The sequence below is a fragment of the Sinocyclocheilus grahami genome, unplaced genomic scaffold, assembly GCF_001515645.1.
Source record: "Sinocyclocheilus grahami isolate Dianchi unplaced genomic scaffold, SAMN03320097.WGS_v1.1 scaffold1081.1, whole genome shotgun sequence".
NCBI lineage: Eukaryota > Metazoa > Chordata > Actinopteri > Cypriniformes > Cyprinidae > Sinocyclocheilus > Sinocyclocheilus grahami.
Window position 1 is genome coordinate 331847 of NW_015506260.1, and position 10800 is coordinate 342646.

The window sequence follows — 10800 nt, forward strand, 5'->3', positions numbered from 1 at the left end:
AAAAAAAAAAAAAAAAAAAAAAAAGGCCAGACATATGCATATCATTTATAATGCACAACTAATCGATTGGAAACAAGTCTAAACTGACCGTGTGCTTTGGCCGAGTGCCTGCAGTGACAAAGACACAAACAAGCAGATCTGCCTGTCAATTGTAGATTATAAAACAACTGCAGGGCCGTCACAGACCGACTAGGCATCCAGTCGTTCATGCATTCTATTTATCAGCTAGAAGGACTCAGTCCTGCACCAGCAGATTTTTCTTCTAGCAGAGATCTGTCTAACACACCTGACTGTAATTTGTAAGTGAACCAAAGACCCTGATTAGCTCCTTCGGGTGCACGTTTAATTACAGCCGCAGCTCAAGACTGCAGGAGGGCAGATCTCCAGCAGCACCGAGAACCTCTGATCTATTCTATGCACACCATAACACCTATATTTTAAGAATTTAATTATACTTAATAAAAAACTAAAGTGGACTATATGCACAAGTAGGGATGTCAAAAGTACTGGTATCTAGGTAACACGCTGATACCAAAAAAAAAAAAATTCTACAATATCTGTAGTAGACAGAAAAAGTAGGTAGGTAACTTATGGCGCTTTTCCACTGCATGGTACGACTCGACTCGGCACGGCTCAGTACGGCACGGCACGGCACGGTTTGCGTTTCCACTGCAGTTCAGTACCACTTTAGAGTGGGCGGGATTATTCACGTCGTTATAGTTGCGCCGCCTCTATTGACGCGACTCCTGAAAAACTTTCATTCCGCGTCGCCCCATCAAGCTCTCGCTGGATCCACTCCTCTGCTATCAATGAGAGGAACGTCTGTTCTTCCACAACAGACAACGAAACAGCCACTTTTTGGTTGTTAAAAAAGGTGCGCTCGTTCAAAACAGTTGCGTCTGATCCTTCGATGGCTGTGCTGATTTAAATCTAGCGATTCTGTTGTGTTTGTGTCGCAAGTTCAGTGACGCAGGTAGTGACGATTCTCTCCGACCAATCTGTGATCAGCAGAGTTTACACGTCACGTTTGGGTAACGTACCAGGTACTGTACCCAGCGGAAAACCCGCCAAAAGTGAACCGTACCGTACCATGCAGTGGAAAAGCGCCATTAGATTGAATAAGTCCTCTACAACAGTGTTTCCCAACCGGGGTGCTGTGTAAAAAAAATTTTTTTTCAAAAAAAGCATCTATTATATAATATCAATTTCTGATGTCGCCAATAATTAGAGATGCACCGAAATTCCGGCTGCCGAAAATTAGTTCACCGCTCAGGATTCACTTTCACGTGGTGTGACGCTCTGCGTATTATCCCACTCACACGTCACGTTTGGGTAACGGTACGGTTCACTTGGAACCTCAACCGAGGTGGTACTAAACAAAGTACCAGGTACCAGGTACCAGGTACTGTACCCAGCGGAAAACCCGCCAAAAGTGAACCGTACCGTACCATGCAGTGGAAAAGCGCCATTAGATTGAATAAGTCCTCTACAACAGTGTTTCCCAACCGGGGTGCTGTGTAAAAAAAAATTTTTTTCAAAAAAAGCATCTATTATATAATATCAATTTCTGATGTCGCCAATAATTAGAGATGCACCGAAATTCCGGCTGCCGAAAATTAGTTCACCGCTCAGGATTCACTTTCACGTGGTGTGACGCTCTGCGTATTATCCCACTCTATGCGTGTGCGCTCCGCTCAGTCGCTCCACTCATATAGCATTCATGCACATCGGAACAGCAAATTCCACTCAAAAACTGAACCGACAGGAAACATCGATGTAGTACAGCATTGTTTCTGTTTGCAATAACCCTACTGTGTTGTAACATGGTGTGGTATATGGGCAACTCTGGTAACGCTGCCCTCTCATTCATTGATCTGCTAACAGCTATGTTATGCTCGCGTGCTCTGATAATAATAGCTTTCTAGGACTAAACATTATTTGGATAAGTGTTAAAAAAATAAAAATAAATAAAATTTTATATCTTAACCCTACTGTTAGACCTGAAAAACTAAAAAGCAATTTATTTAATTCGAAAGCCTGTCGTTATTTTTTATTTTTGCCATCATTATTAATTTCTTTATTTGTTGCGGAAAACCCGCCAAAAGTGAACCGTACCGTACCATGCAGTGGAAAAGCGCCATTAGATTGAATAAGTCCTCTACAACAGTGTTTCCCAACCGGGGTGCTGTGTAAAAAAAATTTTTTTTCAAAAAAAGCATCTATTATATAATATCAATTTCTGATGTCGCCAATAATTAGAGATGCACCGAAATTCCGGCTGCCGAAAATTAGTTCACCGCTCAGGATTCACTTTCACGTGGTGTGACGCTCTGCGTATTATCCCACTCAGTCGCTCCACTCATATAGCATTCATGCTCATCGGAACAGCAAATTCCACTCAAAAACTGAACCGACAGGAAACATCGATGTAGTACAGCATTGTTTCTGTTTGCAATAACCCTACTGTGTTGTAACATGGTGTGGTATATGGGCAACTCTGGTAACGCTGCCCTCTCATTCATTGATCTGCTAACAGCTATGTTATGCTCGCGTGCTCTGATAATAATAGCTTTCTAGGACTAAACATTATTTGAATAAGTGTTAAAAAAATAAATAAATAAAATTTTATATCTTAACCCTACTGTTAGACCTGAAAAACTAAAAAGCAATTTATTTAATTCGAAAGCCTGTCGTTATTTTTTATTTTTGCCATCATTATTAATTTCTTTATTTGTTTTATTTTATTACTGACTGCTTACTTGTAATTTTTTATTAAATTCGTCGTGCTACTGCACCAAAATTACCCCACTGTAAAATTAAAAGAACACTGAGTGAGCAAAACAATTGTGAGATAGCTAGTTATAATGGTAATTAAATAATGTTTACATATGTATAAAAGCCTACATTAAAATATGTCATATAAATTGGTCTCATCATTAGAAATTAGCCTACTGATTGCCACCATTGATGTACAATTTTTTTTTTAATAATATTAAAAATATCTGTATGACATTATATTCTGCAGTTCTTCCCTGTTGTACCAAATATCTATACTTTTCAAAGTATCATATCGAAGTCAGAAATTCAAATATCTTGACAAAATTAATTTTGTAGGGTGCCACAAGTTTGTTAAAATTTCCAAAGGGTGCCGCGACTAAAGAAAGGTTGGGAAACACTGCTCTACAATATAAACAAAATGTAGACCTTATTTTTAATTACATGGTCTTTCTCAGTCAAACCAATCAATATGACCTTATTAAATTACTTATAGCTAATAATCATGCTGTGAATACTATTCTAGTTATTTAATTATTGCTTGAAGGCTACATTACATTGGTTTAACTTAATTATACAACTAATAAATTACACTTTAAAGAGCAGTATGCATTTAGCATATTACTTTATTAGAATCAAATTTACCCACAGATGTAAAAAATAAATAAAATAACATAAAATAAAAGCCGATGACAGAAGCAATGAACATCATCCCAGTAATCACTTTTTACAAAGATACATTGCACTGCTAAATTAAAGCTGAAGACCATTCAGCTCAATCCCTTCAAGCTCAGTGCATTCTGGGAGGGAAAAAAAGATTGAGACTGCTGAAATGTGTGTCACATTGTGTGTGAAATGTGTGAGTCTAACAGAAAAAGGGATTCACTGGTCATCAACCAGCACTATTAGCTCAAAGTAAATTAATTATGGCCATTCAATACATTGAGTTGTATTTCTCTTAAAGACAAAAATTCTCAATTGACAAGAGTGACTGCTGAAACAAAGGACAAAAACAACAATCCAGTGTGAGGCACCTAAATTCAGCCAAGAACACAAATGACTCGGATGATTTAAATGAGTTTAAAACAGCGCTGACAAACAGGACAAACACTGTGCGCAACGATACAGTCAGAAGGCTTTTCAATCTACAAATCGCCATCATTTACCATTGATTTATTAATTGCACCATGCTATTGTGACAGAAATGTGGGATATTCATGTCGAATTTTATTATATGGTTGATATAGACATGTATTAAATGTATTGAAGGAGTAATGGAATATAATTACAGTATTTTTTATGATTAAGCTATAGCGTTTGTGCAATTATACTAAATGAATTTAGATTTAAGCTACTACTACCGTCAACTCAAGCTAGTGAAATGTACATTTCTAGGAGACAAAAAAAGGAATATTATAAATATTGCAAGCTACACTGTATACTGTGCTGAAGTACGCATCAAAGGCAACACAAACCCGTTTCATGATTTGAAACAATATCACTCATTAGAACATGCAGAAACTAAGGGAGGGATGGAGGGATGGATGGATGGATGGATGGAGGGATGGAGGGATGGATGGAGGGATGGAGGGATGGAGGGATGGATGGATGGATGGATGGATGGAGGGATGGATGGATGGATGGATGCACAGTTTCCACAAAAACGCTAAGCAGCACACACATTTTCAATAATGATAATCATAAGAAATGTTTCTTGAGCACCAAATCATGATATTAGAATGCTTTCTGAAAGATCATGTGACATTGAATTGCATTGAATTGTAGTGTGTGTCACACATAAATACATCACAGCTGCTGTTTGACATGAATGCATGAACAAAGGCATGAAAATCAGCCATGTAAGCTGCACTCACCATGTCCCTCTATGTCACGATATAGCTGTGGCCATGACTGCACTGACTGCAACAGAACACCACCAACCGTACAACGATCTGAGAGAGAGACAGAGAATACACATTTATTAAACACACTCTGAGGGCCAATGTAACACTGCCAAGGAAATGCTTTAAGAGGCAAGAGCAGTGTGTTAAAGCCAGATCTGCAGAATAGACTGAGGTAATGGCTTGATTAATAATAGATGGGTGAAGCAGATTTTGATTGAATGACACTTGTTTGAGAAGTGTATCATTATAAAGAATTTTCAAGCTTGTCAAACCCGCTCCCACGCTCACACTATATGCTGTAATATACCATAATGAAACCTGTGAAAGAAATAGCTCAACCAAATCACCATTTATATCATTTAATACCTGTATGATCCCACTTTTTTCATTAAAATCTAGCCGTCAGCAGTAGCTCGGAAATGTCAATTGCATCAGCACATATTCAAACTTGGTGATCAAGATGTAACACTCCAGGTTTGATGTCAATGACTGCAAATGCATTTGGTTCTTGTGTTTTTAAATATGAGAGAGCAAGAACTGAATTTGAAAGTGGACACCAAGAATTTCTGAGGTACCTATATTTTCACCTATATTTTTCTCTCTTTTCTTTATTTTAATGTATATACTACTGTTTAAAGCTTTGGGGGGCGGTTAGAATTTAATTTTTTTTATTATTTTAATTAATTAATTTATTTTTAAATTAATACTTTCATTCAGCAAGGGTGCATTAGATTAATCTAAAGTGACAGCAAATTTTTCATAACATTACAAAATAATTTTAAATGCAAACAAATACTCATCAAGAAAATAAATATTCAATAAAGGAAACCTGAAGAAAAAAGATTTGAAAATGTAGCTTTGCATCACAGGAACAAACTAAATTTTATATACAGTATATATAATTCAACATTATTGAAACAGAAGACCATTATTTTAAACCAAAATAATATTTCACAATTATACCCTTTTTACTGTACTTTTGACTAAATAAATGCAGCCTTGGTGAGCATAAGAGACTTCTTTCATTAAAAAAAACACACACACACACACACACACACACACAAAAACTTAAACTTAACCAAACATTTGTATAGCAATTTATGACTTCAGAGGAATTCAGAGAGACATTTGGACAATTTTTTGGTGTGTTTTTTTTGCCTTTTTGGAGCTTGTCAGCCACCAGACACTGTATGCAAAGCCCACATTCAGACAAAAAGCAAACAATTCAAAGTGACACTTTAAATCCCATCAGAAGCTTCCTCATCTAATGAGGTCACTTCCTACTCCAAACACGAGCTGATCTACAACCAGCTTCTTCTTTCCCCAAAGTCATTAAAAGAGTCTTCCTGCATTTTAGACATCTGGTTCATTGTCACTGTCAAGTCCAGTGAAGATTATGACTTTTTGTACTAGTTTCAATTGGATAGAATAGCTGCAAATGAGTGGTATTGTGAGTTAAAGTTGCATGCACGCTATTCGCCGAAGCATGTGCACGATTCACCAGGCCTCATCTACCACATGTGTGGGTTTTTAATAAATGTGAGCATCAATATCAAGTAAAAAAGGCATATATTTGGGTCAGCAGAATATCATACCAAATCAAACAGGGAGAAATTGTGTATCGCCACATGAGAACCATTACTCTGTTGTTTCTAACAGCGAAATTATTTCTCCTGATGTGACATCAATTGGCCATATCATCTGAGGAAGTCACATTCAGCTCGAGCGCCACTGTGATGTTAAGCCACTACCAGAGACCGAACGACTACAGATTTCAGATTATTCTATGGTCACACAGTGTGACTTGAATGTGTCTAGGACAGAGAGTGAGAGACAAACACTGCCCTAACGTGACTGCAATAGCAGATTCGGTGTATGAAATAAACACATCAACAGACTATTTTATATATCTGCTACACAAACAAACACAAAAACAATTTTACCAGACCAAAAATAAATCAATTTAATAAAAAAAACATTTTTTTAAAAGAGAGTTCTCTCAAAATAAATTTGGTGGTTTACTCACCACCTTATTTTTTTTCCAGCCAGAAAGACAGACAGACATATAATGAATAAAATAAAGCTATAGAATAAGTATAAAATAAAATAAGCAAGTATGAAATAAAGAAATGCATATTAAAAAATAAGTATTAAATAAAAATAAGCAAGTATAAAATAAAAGCAATAAACTAAAAATTTAATTAAAATCAAGAAACAAAACAACAAAATACATCAAGGATATTTCTCTGCATATAGCTCAAAATGCTGTTTCAGTATCACCGCTTCCCTTGTTTGGAGAACAGATGAAGGCAACCATACAAAAAAACATTTTCAATTATGATTCATTTAAATTATTTGAAGTGGCGGGACTTAATATGCTGACCACTTGCTTTGTTTGAGGTGTTAAAGGGTTAGTTCACCCAAAAATGAAAATTCTGTCATTAATTACACACCCTCATTTCGTTCTAAACCCGTAAGTCCTCCGTTCATCTTCGGAACACAAATTAAGATATTTTTGATGAATTTTGAAAGCTCTCTGACCCTCCCATAGACAGCAAGGGTACTACCACGATCAACATCCAGAAACGTAGCAAGGAGATCGGTAAAATAATCCATGTGACATCAGGGTTCAACTAGGGCTGGACAATAATTCAATATCAATATGTATCACGATATAATTTTTTTCAATAACGGTGATATGATTTTTAAACACATTTCCAATTTTTCGATATACGTTACCAGTGTTTCCCATACATTGATGTATTTGTGGCGTTTGACTTCATTGAATAAACATGAGCTCTGCACATTTCAAAATCAAAATGTGTCGTGGGTGTTTTATATGAATGTATCTCTGAAGGGAAAGGACTGTCTTCAGAAAAGTTTCGTCTGCATTTTTATTTTATCTGATAAAGAAGCGTTCATGAGCGGAGCTGATTTGATAACAGCCGCTAGTTCTACCGCTCTCAAAGCGCCTCCTGCTGGCAGACAATCAGTTTGCATTTTCAATAAGCCCCTCTCCAGCAAAATGTTTTTGTTGTTGCTCTTTATTTCTTTTTCTGCAGCAACTCCGAGCACTTTTCATACTCTTTATACTGGCTAAAGCACATTTGTTTCAATCTATAAGAATAACCAGCCTACACTATCAGTCAAAAGTTTTTGAACAGTAAGATCTTTAAGGTTGTCTTTTATTTTTATACAAAATTTTTTTTTTTTTTAAGAAGTCTCTTCTGCTCTCCAAGCCTGCATTTATTTGATGCAAAGTACAGCAAAGAATTTTTGACATTTTGAAATATTTTTACTATTTAAAATAACTGCTTTCTATTTGAATATATTTTAAAATGTAATTTATTGCTGTGATCAAAGCTGAATTTTCAGCATCATTACTGCAGTCTTCAGTGTCACATGATCCAGAAATCATTCTAATATGATGATTTGTGGATTATCAATATTTAAAACAGCCGAGTACTTTTTTTCAGGATTCTTTGATGAATCGAAAGATCCAAAGATCAGCATTTATCTGAAATAAAAAGATTTTGCAACATTATACACTATTCCATTCAAAAGCTTGGAGTCAGTATGATTCTTTTCTTTTTTTTTCTCGTTTTGGAAAGAAATTACAGAAAAGAATACTTTTATTTAGCAAGGATGTTTAAATTTATCAAAAGTGATGATAAAGACATTTATAATGTAAGATTTCTATTTCAGATAAATGCTGTTCTTCTGAACTTTCTATTCATCAAAGAAACCTGAAAAAATTCTACTCGGCTGTTTTCAACATAATAAATGATTTTTGAGCAGCAAATCAGAATATTAGAATGATTTCTGAAGGATCATGTGATTGGAGTAATGATGCTAAAAATATAGCTTTGAAATCACAGCAATAAATTATATTTTCAGATATTTTCAAACAGAAAACAGTTAAATTGTAAAAATATTTAAACATTTTACTGTTTTTGCTGTATTTTGTATCAAATAAATGCAAGCTTGGTAAGCAGAAGAGAATTCTTTAAAAACATTACAAATCTTACTGTTCAAACATTTTTGACTGGTAGTGTATGTTAGGCTATAGTTTGAAGTTAAAGATTAATATTAATTAGGTGAGTCTGAGACGATTATTTGACAGTGATTTCAAATTTCTTGTTTGTATGAAGGCTAAATACAAATAAAAGGTGAACATTAATTTATTTGTTTATTAGTTTTTTTTTCTAAAATATTATATGGTTTTATATGAGGTGTCATAGACTTGGCAAATTAATTTTTCATAGGTTTGTATGCACAGACATCTGTTGTGGGCATTCTTGGCAGTTTTTACGAGGCTTTTTATAATAGTGTTCATATCGATGTCGGAATTATATCGTATTGACCGAAATTAAGAATGGGATATACATTTTGGCCATATCGTCCAGCCCTAGGTTCAACCGTAATTTTACATAGCTATGACAATACTTTTTGTACGCAAAAAAACTAACTAATAACGACTTTATTCAACAATTCGTCGGTAACACTTTACAATAAGGTTCCATTAGCTAATGTTAGTTAATGTATTAACTAACATGAACAAACAATGAAAAATACATTTATTACAGTATTTATTCATCTTTGTTAATGTTAGTTAATGAAAATACAGTTGTTCATAGTTAGTTCATGTTAATTCACAGCGCATTAATGTTAACAAGCACAACCTTTGATTTTAATAATGCAGTAGTAACTGTTGAAATTAACATTAACCAAGATTAATAAATGCTGTAGAAGTATTGTTCATGCTTAGTTCATGTTAACTAAAGTAGTTAACTAATGTTAACTAATGAACCTTATTGTAAAGTGTTACCAATTCGTCTTCTCCGCGTCACCCTGGTGCCATTTTGGAGAATATCCACTGAATGTAAACAGCGTATGCTATTCTGTTTCAGATGTAGTGGTGCAACGGATCACAAAATTCACAGTTCGGATCATATACGGATTTTGAGTCACGCATTTTTCGGATCAGCCAAAAAAAAACAAAAAAACTTTTATAAGTACTTCTATACCACAGCAAAAACTACTAGCTTAATTAATAAAGTTAGTAATAAAACAAGAACAATTACACAAATTACAAGCATAGATGAAAACAACAAATCACAGTTACAAATATCAGAATTTAGATGCAGAAATTTAATAATTAAGTTTAACACAATAGTGCTCACTGCACAAGTTAAATACAGATTAATCTATGTTAGAGCTGTGGTGTTATTTGATTAGCAGACAGAAACCGGTATTTATTGGCTTCAGTCTCTTTAAGACCAAAATGCACGGACCTAATACTGACACCCATCCGGTTTCTTTCTCACCTGTTTACGTTCACTTAAGACATAACCGACTGCGTTTACTTGAATACTTGCCAAAGCAAGTATTTTAACATAACTTGAGTATGTGAAAGAGGAAGCACACGTTGTCTGAATCGCTCTCTCTCTCTGCGTGTGCACACTTCGGTTGCGTGCAGCAGCGGCTGAGCGCACAGAAGAAAGCGCGCGAGTTAAAAATGCTTGAATGAATAAACTGGCAAGACAAAACATGTGCAAATGATAAACTTTCACTCTATGATGATTAAACTTAACAGTTAATCCGCGAATCACATGTGTACCGAATCGTGGGGCCTGGTCCGTATGGATCACGGATCATCTACGATCCGTTGCACCCCTAGTCAGCTGCATCACACGGATACGTTTTCTACATTGTTTACGCTTTGATTTGAATGCAAACAATGTATCCGTGTGGCACAGCTGACACAGAATAGCATACGCTGTTTACGTCCAGCGGATACTCTCCAAGATGGAGCTATAGGGTGACGCGGAGGAGACGAATTGTTGAATAAAGTCGTTATTTCTGTTTTCTTTGCGTACAAAAATTATTCTCGTAGCTTCGTAAAATTACGGTTGAATCCTGATGTCACATGGATTATTTTATCGATCTCCTTGCTACGTCTCTGGACCTTGATCATGGTAATTACATTGCTGTCTATGGGAGGGTCAGAGAGCTCTCAGAATACATCAAAAATATCTTAATTTGTGTTCCGGAGGTCTCACGGGTTTAGAATGACATGAGGGTGAGTAATTAATGACAGAATTTTCATTTTTGGGTGAAC

At 35.5% G+C, this 10800-nt stretch overlaps 1 protein-coding gene across 1 annotated transcript in view; it reads right to left on the bottom strand.

The window, feature by feature from the left end:
- LOC107566537 (B-cell CLL/lymphoma 9 protein-like) overlaps window positions 1–4723 on the bottom strand; it is a 31091-nt gene extending 26368 nt beyond the window's left edge. The window contains exon 1 of the mRNA XM_016252003.1: window positions 4650–4723. The gene's annotated coding sequence lies outside the window, so the exon portion shown is untranslated. The remainder of the gene's footprint in view (window positions 1–4649) is intronic.
- Between the last annotated feature and the right edge of the window lie 6077 nt (window positions 4724–10800).